Genomic DNA, 11,900 nt, shown 5'->3' with positions numbered 1-11,900 from the left:
GGAATGCAGCACTCATGCGAATAGCACAATGGTCTTCCAAAGGCTTCATACTAAGCTCAGCTCTCTAAGTCTGACCTTGTGGCTTTCTTACAGAAAGGAGGGTGTCCCTACAGTTGTCATCAGCTTGCCTCACCAGGTGTCTGCACAGCCACTGGCAGTTTCTTTTTGGTTTTTTTTGATCCATCTCACATCTCATTGACAGTAATACGAATACTGGTAGCCAGACCAGGCTATCAATCAGAGACACCTCCAGACTCCAATTAACCTGCCCAGATTGAACTGATGAATCCTTAATTAATAACATGGTTTTTAACTATACTTGTTCGGTAAAGCTACACCAGGAGTAAAATGCCAAGGGGAAAGATCTGAATACAACAGTGCCATTTTTATGAATTGCATTTTAAATGGAATTTCAGTCCAAGTATGAGCAAGGTCTCTGAATGACAGGTATGGTTTATTGTACCTAGAATTGCCCCATTTGTGTCCTTTTTTTTGCTTGTCTTTGAAGTTATGTCTGTTTAATACCTTGCTGAACTATAATTTAAAGCAGCTGAAAGAGCAGGATTAAGAAATACGTGAGAACACTGAGATCTCTGCATAAATAGATGAGGTGCCTTCCTTCTTGGCCACTTTTTTTTTCTTTTTTTTTTTTCTTCCCATTTTGTCTTGTAAATGAATGTTGGCTAATTCCTTCCTTTCTTTAATTAAACCCATCTGGACTAGGCCAGAAGAGCAACTGCCTGGTGCAACCAGCTATTCTAATAACCTTCTTCTTCTGTACAAAAAGCTGGTGCACAAACTTGGAGGGATAGAACATACTTCTTGCTCACTTGCAACTTCACTCCATGGTATTAAAACATGAGCTTTATTTCAACCCAGAGTTGGCTTCACTTCAGCCATCTCCAGAGCTTGCAACTACACTCTTCTAAATACTCTGGTACAAATGTTATTATACACATTAAAAGGTGCCTCAAACTGCTAACTATTATTATTATTAACCTCATTGTTCATGAACATCAGTGCATTTCTTGAAAACGCCCAGATTAAACAGTAATACCCAGAGGCCTCAAGGTTACCTCAAGATGTGGTTTTGTTGTGTTAAGACACAGAGTGGGTTGATGGTGGTTCTTCTGGAGACTGATTCACAGCAGATACTTATTCAAACAATCTGCGGGTTGATCCTCTCTCTGTCACCTCTGATTGCAGGGAGATATTAACCCCCAGCTCAGATACAAGAAGCTAGCTGCTGTAAAGACCCTCCTGCTTTATCCAAATTAGCCTTGAAGAATTTGCCATCTAAATATATACAGAAGTGTGAAAAAGAGACATTGTTCTCTTTTAAATTTAAAGCACAGCTTATTTAGCCAACGTCACAGAGCACATCTGCAGCACAACCAGGAGCTGATCTCCTCGTCCATTAGTCTATGCTCTAGTTAGGAGAATAACTTCCCCCAAAGTTGGGGCACAGCATGTAAAACTGTGTTAAAGTGTCATTTACACTTATGGAAATAGGGTAGATGTCGAATTATCTTCCTGAACTGGGCCCTCCATGCTAGTCTGCATATGAACAGAGCCAAGCTGCAGTATAAATCCCATAGATGAAAGTCTTTGTTAATTGCCTTCATAATTTGTATTTGGCTGCCTTTTAAAATGATTAAGTGCTCACTGTGCCTGGTACCACAAAGCATACGTACCAGAACAGCAGGAGAGCAGCTGAGATGTGTTTCAAGAAAGGGTGGAAGAATACATCCACTTAAGTCTGCTTACCATGACATTCCCAAGTCAAAGCTGCTTATTAAGTGTTTATTTCATATAGCCAAGTGCACCTTGGATGAACTTTGTAACATGATGCCCATGCACTTGTTCACACATTGCCTGGCCTTGAAACAATTTACAGTGAAGGCAAAGTACTTCATCTACGATGCCACTGAGCAACAGAGCTGCAAGACAAATTAAGCCTTTCCAATGGGATGTCACATAACAAGAGTGCTTGTATAATAGCAAGACACCCTTCCTCTGAGACCCTTCCTCTTAGGAGTTCTGAAATTATAAGGGTTGCAGCATACTTCAGACACTCGTTCAGGCCTCTTTTTCAGTGCCTCTTTTCAGGCACTATCCCTGTCAGCACTGTGCTGGCTGATTAAAAGGTGCTTCCTTCTAATTGGAAAGAGAGCATGCTTTTCAGTTCTGCTGTGTAGATCAAGAGGAACATCGCTGCAGCTGATGGACTAAACAGATGTAAATGAAAGGCTACTCTAGGTGAAAATTTTTTTTCCTATTTAAATGAGTGAGGTTTGTTTACATTTCTAAACTCTGTCCCCCTCCACACACACCAAGCAGGTAAGATAACCCCTCTGTGCTTCAGAACGACCCTCCTAGCTAATCAGGAGCCATGACATCCCTAACGCTCACCACCACCAGAACCTCTCAGGACTTGACATGCACACTGAGACCAACAATAAGCCGTCTTGTCTCAGCTGGTCTGTATGACTACAAGACAGGCACACCTGCCTGCATGTTGCTACTTGCCTGTGCCTTATAGTAGACATGAGAAGCTCACCCCTCCCTCCTGTCAGGGCAGGCTATCTTAAGGCCCCTCTCTTTGCACGCAGACAATTACTCTGCAAGTGGAAACAGAGCCAAAAGAAGCTGGTAATAGTGTTTGATCATGTGGAAAAAAAAATGTTTCGGGAAAGCTGTAGAGAACTGACTGAAGAGTCACTCTCCCTTTTGGGGGCTATTACTGCACAGAAACAGGCATCAAACACAGCCCAGGTGAGGTACTGAAGACTCAAGCAGGCTCTGCGAATGCATCACCCATGTGAATAGAATAGAATAGAATAGAACAGAACAGAACAGAACAGAATAGAATAATTTCAGTTGGAAGGTACCTACAACCATCACATAATCCAACTGCCTGACCAATTCAGGGCTAGCCAAAAGTTAAAGCACATTGTTAAGGGCATTGTCCAAATGCCTTTTAAACACTGACAGCCATCGACTATCTCTCTAGGAAGCCTGTTCCAGTGTTTGACCACCCTTCTGGCAAAGAAATGCTTCCTAATGTCTAAACCACCCCTGGAGCAGCTTTGAACCATTCCCCCATGTCCTGTCACTGGATACCAGGGAGAAGAGATCAGCACTTCCCTCATCAGAGGGGGACTGTGCTGCAATCAGAAGCCAGGTCTGCAGGAGGGACTCACAACTCTCACAGCGTAGATGATAAGAAAAATAATTAAAAGAGCAGGATCCTTTGGGCGATACGAAACAAGACACAGAATTATGCATGTGACAAACCTAATGCTCGCTTCAGGCACCCCTGGAAGCCACATGCTGGGGCTGAGCCTCAGGCTAGGAGCCAGCAAGTCCTGTCAGCTCTTCCTATCTTTGCTCCTGGAAGCCTTAGATATACTTTTTACTTCCACAGTACATGACAAACACAGCTTAGTCATGCTTCACAACTCCCTGGGAGCTGGTTAGTATCATTGCCCGCTTATACTAATGGAGAAAATGAGCCAGAGAAAGGTTAAATGACCTTCTCTGAAGCACACAGCAAGTCAGTGATGGAATCAAGATCAGACCCCAGGGCTCTTGGCTACCAAATCTCATGCTAGATTAACGCGGAGTGCCTCTATGCAGGTCCAGCTGTGGCTGAACTTTTCAGATGGTTATCCACATTTCTGAACCAGCCAACCATCCCAAGAAACCCAGCTCCTGAAGGATGATTCTGGCCTTTGCTCTCAGGAGGAGTTAATTACACGCCTGCTCTGCAGAATGACGTGACGATCCGTTTGCAAATGCTAGTCCAGTGATGCATCTGAAGGGCCTGGCGCACACATGCTGGAGAAAAGGTGGAGAGCCAGCATCTCCCTTGTAAGCTGGATCCTTATTAACCAGTAATTTTGTTTCTATTGAAGAAAAACTTGTCCGGTACATCATTCTTCCTTAAAAATCAATAGCTGTTCAACAGAGAACCTTACTAAATGGCATACAGTAATATGATGCAGTTGCCATATGAGCAATTGCTTTTCCCGGAGCAACATTTCTCAGTGATAAATCCAGCCAGAGCTAGAGGAGCAACCTCACAGAAGAGGCTCCTTATACAAGTGGCATATCATTCCAGTCAAGCAGTTTCCAAACGAAGCCAGGATCCCTGCTACTCTTTCTGGGTTGCCACTAAGGCCCATGTAGCAGTGGAAACAAGGATAAAAATCAAATCCTCTGTATTCCAGTCAATGGAGAATAACTACCATCAGCTCTAATAGCACAGGGTGCACGGCACAGATCTGCTCAGGCTCGATGCTGTATACTCAGGGACAGCTCTAGGAAGGGTCAAAAGAGCCAGATATGAATAGCTGCAGAGCACGCAGGACCTGTGGTACCCTTGGACTATACCAGCGTTCAGAAATTAGACAGACGGGAGGAAGAAGCAGGAAGGGGATGAGCCCTTGGATCAACAGCCAGGTCCCCTCTTCCATCGGCTATCAAGGGGAGCAGGAAACTGGCTCTGGTGTCTGTGGCCCTTCTCTGCCTAGGGTAGGAAAGGCAAAGCCTCACTGCAGTGTGATCCCACCTCCTCAGGGGTGACAGTGTTTGCTATGCTCCAGAGACACCTTGAACCAGTCGTTTTCTGGAGGGCAGCTGTATGTACACACCTCAAAGAAGGGGAGGTGGGATTTTTTTTGTAATATTGTTGGAACATATTTCTAAAACACAGGCCAATTTCCTTTTTTTTTTTTTTTTAATACATTTCCTTCCCTCTGTTTCACTAGATGAGTTTCTTCAAAACATCATAGATGGAAACTGAGCCAAATTTTCAAAACTCATGTGTGGGTTTGTTCCTATTTTCCTGGAAGAGTGAGTCCATCTTTCAGACCATCACATATTATCCCACATGCCACCTCAAATCTCTCTTGATATGTGGCTGACAGCTCTTCTCTCCCCCTCTCATCCAGTTGGCAGAGTCCCAGAGCACTTACAGCACCTTGATATGGCCCCAAGCTGCATGGGGACCTCTGATCTCCTATTTGGCCATCACCATTAGTTGTGTTCTCAATAAGTCATACTGCAAATTTCTCTTCTTCTGATGCACTGATTATCGTTTAAATACTCCCTGGCAGCCCCCCCCACCTGCCTACTGAGGCTGATAAACATGCTCAGTTCTGTCAGGCTTTTCTCAAACTCTGGATGAGTTCAACATGACTTGTATGCAAATACTGACAGAGTTGGCTGGTAAGCTTAAGTTATTGCCAACCAATCCATTCTCTTTGCTGCGTTTTTTATACCTTTGCAGTGGCACAGAACAGTAGGCTTAGCACCTAAACATCTGGCTATAAAGTGATATGCAAGTCATCGTGGTGAGCCCTGCCATGTAAAACTCACATATCACCAACTTAACCAGAGGAAGAGAATATTTTTGATAGTGCAAGAGGAGGCTCCTCTGTAGCCCCATCCTGTGATGCTGTAAAACATGTTACGTCCAAGCCTCCTGTGCATTTGCCAAAATATCCTGACCTGGTGTTTACTCGCACCCCAATCTCTGAAATACAACCTTCAAACTTAACTATTCTCAGAGTGTTACTAAAGCAAGTGAGCTTCTCACGGGTGGCTGGTTGGCTGCTTTTGTGATAGAGTATCACTAATTTTCATTTTATCTGGAATATGAGATATTTTGCCAGTCAGGCCTGCAATTCACTGTGTGAAGGTGCTCCCCATGAGCCTGCGCTGCTCCAGGCCTGCCTTTCACAGGGCACTGGTGCACAGCCCCTGGCCTGAGCCAGTCGAGAGCCTCGCTCCCCTCCCCACGCGCAAAAGCACGTGGACTGCCCCACCGGTGAGGTCTCTCCCAGAGAGGTGGGTGCTACTGCCCTGCAGGCGATTTGAAGGACCAGCTGTTTTCTCTGTCAGCTAAGGTGACAGAGCAGAGACTGCCGTTGCCTGTCCCCCTTCTCCATGGACAACACCTACAGCAGAGCTGCCTCTTTGCCCTCCCACAGCTGTGGCTTCTTCTGTGCGTTGTCCGGCCCAGCAACCAGACAATGCTGCAGCATAGCATTTTACTTGATTTATCTATTCTGAGTTAATTAAATTCACATTTGAGAAAATGCCCAAATTTTAACTAAGAGAAAATAAATTACACTTTCAACAAAATTTGGGCCAGGCTCCAAAGTTCCCAGAGTCCCCTAATTACAAGAACTGCCCTTCCATCCTTTCCTGTCCACACCTCCTTCTCTCCTCCCCAAAGAGTTTAAGTCAGGGAAAGCAAAGATTTGGGGTATGACAAATTCGGACTCCTTGCAGACCAGCAGAGGAAATCAAACGCCATAGGTAAGAACCAGACACCTCAGTGAGGCTTCACCCCTCCACACTTAACCAAAGGCTGAGCTGACCTCACCTGGTACAGTACCAGAGAGGAAAATGTCCCTCTGAACTATCCTAGGCTCAACCAGAGAGGTTAAAACCTGCACTTTAAATTACACTTTTGTTCCCTGTGTAAAGAAACTGCAGCACCAGTTCTGGATTTAACTAGCTGCAATGTCTAATCACAGGTTTCTCACCTTCACCATATGCTTTACCATGCAGGTCAGGCAGCTCCTTTAAAAAACGTCAATGACCCTTTGAAAGTTTCTGTTCACTTCAGAGACTGATTCTCCCTTTTTTTCTCACATCACCATGTTACTTGCCCCCCTCCAGTCCCTGATACAAGGATGCAACTTTAATTAGAGCATTCTTTTGTCTGATAGGAAAAATCACAGTGAGAAAGGATGGTATTTGTTTCTCTGCAGCAGCACTTTCAGCTACCCTCCTACGATCTGGATATAATCACAAACATTATCATGCTCACTGCTTGTTCACATCCTCATTAATACCTCAACTGGCAAGGTAATTTCTCAACCAAACGTGACTTAGTAGGGGGTAGAGCTGGCATAAGACACTGCGATACTAATGCAAGCCATCAGAAATGGCAGTAACTCAGCTCAGTTAATTTGTCTCAGAAAAGAATTGAGTCAAATCCTGTAGTCAAGAGATAAATGGCATCTCATTCCTGGCTGATAACAGGATGAGCCTGTGGACTGTTTAACCTTTGGCTATAACCACGCGGTTGTGGCCAGTGTTAACTTGTTTGTATATTAGTTTCTCCATGCTATATGAGACTTGACTTTTTCAGCCATGCTGAAGCTCCGCTGTCCCAGTGTTAAGTGTGTGGGACTCATAGGCTTCCCTGAGCATTCTGAAGACTTCTATCTTCTTTAGAGATGCAAGGCTGAGGGCAAGTGATTAAATTACCAGATGGAAATACAACAGTAAGAGGTCCAAATCTGACCTCTGCCACAGGTTTTCTGTGAATCCACAGAAGAGCTTTGTCTATGTTCACACTAGCCAAGTGCAGAGACCTCTGACCCTTGCAGACTTTGACTGGTACCTTTCAAAAGCACAGTCATGCTGCATGAGTAGCTGTGTTAAGTGCAACACTGCACTACCTTTCAGATCTACTACAAACTCACGTGTCGCAGCATCACAGCCCTTTTACAGGGCAGGCTTGCTCTTAACCCCTCTGGGCCTTGGTTTCCCATCTATAAGTGTGAAATTATTAGTACTTTCCTGCCTCACAGAAGTCCTGTGAGGACAAGTGTTGGTGAGGTGCCCTGATCATTTGGCAACAGAAAGTACTTTTGACAGAGTTGAGACCCAATGCTGATCCTCTAAATCATCGGATCAGCTCTGACCTGCCTTCTGCTACTGAATGTCCTGGTTTACAAAATGCTTTTTGCCCAGGCAACATAATCTGCTGAGACTTACTCTCTTCAGGGTTCAGTGGCAGTCCAGATCTGGACAGGATTGAAGGTGCCCAAGGGTAAGAGTGATATTTTCCAAGCAGCACAGGTTTTGAGAGTTTTACTGCAGTGCTCTGGAGCTTTCTGCCAAGCAGGCAGAAAAGAGCCTATGTTCAGCCAGAAATCTGCATGATACCTGGTGTCTGACAGACTAATCTACCATACACCAGAGACTTTCAATAAACTCAAGGTGCCAAACCTGCTGGTTGAGGATCCTAGAATATATTTACAACTTGCTATATTTCTGCAAGTTGCAACTTGAAGCAACTCTTCTGGGACATCCGTCACTCCGTTCGATTTCAGCTCCTAAGCCTGCATAGCCAGGAAGAGTTGTGTACAGGCTTCTGTGCACCCCCTAAAACAAGACTTGAAAGTTCATATAGCGCCCTCCTTGCTCCCCAGACTAACGATCTCCTTTCTTGCACTTATCTACTTGGCATCAACAGGCACATTCAGTCCAGCTCTAAATGAAGCACCAAAACCGCCCCCATCAAAGCATCCAGATTTGCATCACCAGCAGCTTAGTTGCTTTTACTGCAGAGAAGTGTGGCAGTGTAGAATGATGTGCACTTTACTTGCCAGTTTTCAGTCCCTTGATGCAGCCTTTGCTCACTGCCCTCTACCTCTGGGCTCTTCTTGGCAATGACTATTTGTGACAAGGGCTCCTGAGCTGCAGTTCCCCATGCGACAGCCATGACAGACCATCCTTTCCCATCTCCTGATGGAGCTGACAGCCCTCTTGGCAGGCAGAACTATGAGGACTTCTGGTCATGACGCTTTCTGGCTGGTTTTCTACAGTAACATCTCCAGTCCCTGCAAGTGGCCAGCCCTCGTAGCCATGCCTCTCACATCCGCAGCCCCAGCAGGCTACTGCCCCGAGCTGACACTCCTGCAGTTTCCTTCTGGGAAAAGTCAATTGTTTCCCTTAGGGCTTCCCAGCCACTCTCTGTGCAGCCATTTGTTTGGGTACCATCCTCCTGTTGTCCAAGCTGTTTCCCTTCAGCTTGCTGTCGTGCCAGATTGTCACACGGTGTCTCAACCATCCTCCTTTAAACCTTTTATGTTCTCCTCGGCAGGGAGCTCTTGTGAAGCAGCTTTTTGGCTTGGCTCCAAGCAAGGTCTTTCATATCATCATTTTTTTACTGGCTCCTGTCTCTGCCCAGCCAGTAGTGAGGTAGTGTTGAGGAGGTGGGGTGTCAGAGCTACACCACGCACCTCCTCCACAAGCCCACCCTCCCCAGGGATGGGGCACGCTGCCTGCAGCAGAGGCGAGAGCAGAACGCTGCTTCTCCAACGGGCAGGTGAAATCACTGCCCTGAGCATATTTTCAAGGGTTTTTTTCACGATAATAATGAGGTCTAGAAATTTGTTTTTCCTCCCATTAAAATAAGCTCAAATACTGATCACATGCACTCAAGAGCTGAAAAAAAAGCAGTAAATATTTCAAAACATCACTCCTTCACAGAAGAAAAACAGTACATTAAAATACCAACACTACATCTAAAACAAAAACAAAACACACAAACTGAGTCAAAATGAAGGTTATGAATTTTTGAAATGTGGGGTTTTATACTTAATGAAATGTGGCTTGTGATATTGGTAGTGTGAGATTTACAATGTTCTAAACTATTCATATCCTTACTTGCAAGTGTTTGGATTTTACAAATGATGTGACAAGTAAATACGTTGCTTAGAAACCATGGTGGGCTTTTGAAACAAATTCTTTTGTTTTTGGGCTTTTGACTTGGCAGGTGTTTGGTGCAGTGGAGTTATCAGACTCCTCTGGTTTGCACTCAGACAGCACCAGTCATTTGGGGAGGGCTCTCGAGATAAGGGTAAAGCTTAAAAATCTGAGGCTTGTGTTATTCCAGCTCCCTGCCTGCATGGCATGCCCTCAATACCTCTTACAGTTTCAGTCACGCTGTGTCCAATTCCTGAAACCAAAAACCCTTGTGAGCCCCAGGATCTCCTTTTCTTCTAGGAAGCATTTTCTGTGAAGCTTTGAAACACAGGCTAAACTAAGCCAAAGAGATGCTGTGGTGAGGTCATACTGCTTTTAAATAGAGACTGAGAAAGAACTAGTCTGAAATAATTTATAACGCTATCATCTTAGAGAATGAAGTTTAACCAGGAAATTGAGAAGTGGGAGTACTCATAAACTCCACCCTGATCCCAAACTCCTTCCCACAACCCCAGAATAGCTGGTGTTACTACTAATATGGTCTACAGCAGCACATTTAAACACGGTTAATGTTTAAATTTAGGTTTCATAAATTACACCCTGTAGAGATGGATAGAGACAGCTCCTATCTCTTTGAGGTATTGTTTCATTTGCAAATTCAAGCAGATGGTGCACGAGCAACTAGTGACTCAAAAAATCACCCTAAAAATAGTCCAGAACAAGGTGTGGATTTATCAGGGAAGGAGGGAACAGAAAAGGCTTACTTCCCCTTCCCATTTCTCTGCCACAGCTCCAGGAGCTCAGTATGCCCAGAGCTGAGCAGCACTGAGGACCCCATCCACCCCCTCATCTTTGTGTACCCCTCCCTTGTTACCTCGCACAGGGTGGAAATGAGAGGGTGAAGAGGGAAAGGGCTCATCACTCCCAACTTTCCCCACACCAACTCTGCATTCAACTTGTCATTTCCCAGGGTGTTTTTTTCATCTCTGTTAAGTCTACCAAGAGCTGCTGAGCAGAGCCGTGTGGCACCACTGAACCTTTGAGCCGCCTGCTCAGGTGGGTAGTGCTTCATGAAAAGTGACTTTTCCAAGCAAATTCTATACATACATGTTACTGCTTCCTCACGAGACAATGTACTGCAATATATTATGCTTCCAGCAGGAAGCCCAGTTCGCTGTCATTCCCCAGTTTAGATACTGTAGCCCTCTGTCTAACCACAGCCAAAGAAACTCTTGCAGAGACAGAGTCTGCCCCTGGGAGGTGTGGCTGGGGTCTGGGGGGGGTGAAGCAGTTCAGCGTCGGCAGCATCTGCGCGGGGGAACCTGCCGTGCACCCCATTAGGTAAACCAGCAGTTCCTCAGAGCCATGAGCCCGTGCTTGTGCAGTGCCTGGCAGAAGGCACCGTTCACAGCTGTCCCCAAAGCAGGGCTGTTCTGAAGTAATAAATATTAATAATCACTGCTTAAAGATTCCAGCACAGGGAAAGCTACAGCTTGGAAAGTAAAATGTTTCTGTGTGAAAAACAGGAGAGCCTCTGGCAATTTGAACAGCTACAGGAAGGTAAGAGTTATTATTTATTGCACAAATACACATAGAAAATGTACATTAAATCTCTATGAAGCAAAAACCTCTCCCTCTGCTACACATCTTGCTCTTTTCTCTTCTCCCTATCATGGGTTCTTCTAGCTCTGCTCCTCACCTCCCTGTCCTCTCATGCTGAATAACCTGGGAAGAAAGCAATCTCTTCCTCCATTGTCATTAATAGTAGAGACTGCTACCACAGTGTTATCTGATTCTAAATGGTATACTTAAACTGATTTGTTAGACCATTCTTAGTCTTTTCTTTTTGGGTTGTCTTATCTGTTTATTATGCAATAAAAAATAGTTGCTGTTTGGGCTCATGATTCAACCACTCCTGGCATATATTATTTCACTGAACTATAGCTCTTTTCCGTGTTACAAATGCAGCTCTAAATTTGTTAGAGCTTCCCTGTGTTCATCTTGTGTTTTTCCACCCATCTTTTATGGCATCCTAAATAAAAATTATGTTAAAAAATACAAGAAAAATACATCCTAATTATATACGATGGGCCAGAACAACAGAGTTGCACCAAAATACATTAGGTGAGAATCCAGCTATAGCAGCCAGATAAAGCAGACAGGTTGTGGAGTGAATGCTAAGAGAGAAGAAAACAATCATTTACATTGTCACTGGCACAGAAAGGTCCATAAATGAACCGGTATGGAGGGAAAGTCTGGCCATGGCAAATGCACCATCAAGTCAAATTCTGTGATGGAAGAGGGATGGTGCAGAATGATTTACTGTAACAGTCATGATACCAAGGGAGATGCCAGCATCCTACTTCATTAACCAGTCATTTTGA

At 44.7% G+C, this 11,900-nt stretch overlaps 1 protein-coding gene across 1 annotated transcript in view; it reads right to left on the bottom strand.

The window, feature by feature from the left end:
* The window catches only part of SEMA5B (sema domain, seven thrombospondin repeats (type 1 and type 1-like), transmembrane domain (TM) and short cytoplasmic domain, (semaphorin) 5B), a gene marked incomplete at both ends in the record, with an annotated part of 83,135 nt that overhangs the window by 70,870 nt on the left and 365 nt on the right, over nt 1–11,900 (bottom strand). The window lies entirely within an intron of this gene.

This window comes from Merops nubicus, unplaced genomic scaffold, assembly GCF_000691845.1.
Source record: "Merops nubicus isolate BGI_N331 unplaced genomic scaffold, ASM69184v1 scaffold20290, whole genome shotgun sequence".
In the NCBI taxonomy this organism is placed as follows: Eukaryota; Metazoa; Chordata; class Aves; order Coraciiformes; family Meropidae; genus Merops; species Merops nubicus.
The sequence above is the reverse complement of the archived record's forward strand: the minus strand, read 5'-3'. Positions and strand labels throughout refer to the sequence as shown.